General features: G+C 45.1%; 1 protein-coding gene across 2 annotated transcripts in view; it reads right to left on the bottom strand.

The window, feature by feature from the left end:
• The window catches only part of sstr3 (somatostatin receptor 3), a 19,322-nt gene extending 18,855 nt beyond the window's left edge, over positions 1-467 (bottom strand). For both annotated transcript variants that reach the window (XM_067478358.1, XM_067478359.1), the window contains exon 1: positions 172-467. The gene's annotated coding sequence lies outside the window, so the exon portion shown is untranslated. The remainder of the gene's footprint in view (positions 1-171) is intronic.
• Between the last annotated feature and the right edge of the window lie 236 nt (positions 468-703).

Here is a 703-nt window from a genome sequence, read left to right as displayed (position 1 = left end):
GACACTAATTTACTCATTTAACCCTCCACCCCACGCCCACCCCTCCCTTTAAAAGTAGTTGTCAGAAGTGATCTACACTCTCAACACACAGGTGAGAAACCCTGAAGTCCAGATGATTAAACAGTATACGACTGAACTTCTTGAAAATTATAAAAACTACTAACAACTTACCTTTATCCACAGACTTCTCAAACCCCGGTCTTCCCTGGCCCAGTCTTCTTAAACGATTTGGGATTTACTGATGAAACAACGCGAGAAGCGCAGATGAGCTTCGTCTGTTCCTTGTCAGAACGTGTGTTAATTTCATCCTCAGCAGTGAAACACTCCGCTCCGCTCCTCCATCTGTGTTTCTCGTGGAGTTTTTCCTCCGTCTGCTCCCGGACCGACTGATGCACTGAAAGTCACCGGCGCTACAATATAACAGTAGCGCAGGTCGCACAGTCTCTAGTTCGTAACTAGGTAACAGCTCTGCCTGCTGCACACAGTCAAGTAGGAGGTGTTAATATGTGTGTGTGTGTGTGAAGCTCATTCCCACTGTGTGCACAGTCTCAACGTGTGTGTGTGAGTGTGTGTAAAGAAGCACAAATGGTTGCTGCACTGCATGAGTTCTACTGTAACTAGCATGAAGAACCATTACAGGATAATTTCACAACCATGAAAATGGTTTTCATGACACAGTCAGGTGTCCATATTAACACTGAAA

Source organism: Channa argus, chromosome 15, assembly GCF_033026475.1.
Source record: "Channa argus isolate prfri chromosome 15, Channa argus male v1.0, whole genome shotgun sequence".
Lineage (NCBI taxonomy): Eukaryota > Metazoa > Chordata > Actinopteri > Anabantiformes > Channidae > Channa > Channa argus.
Note: the sequence above shows the minus strand (reverse complement) of the source record. Positions and strands in the feature narration are given on the sequence as shown.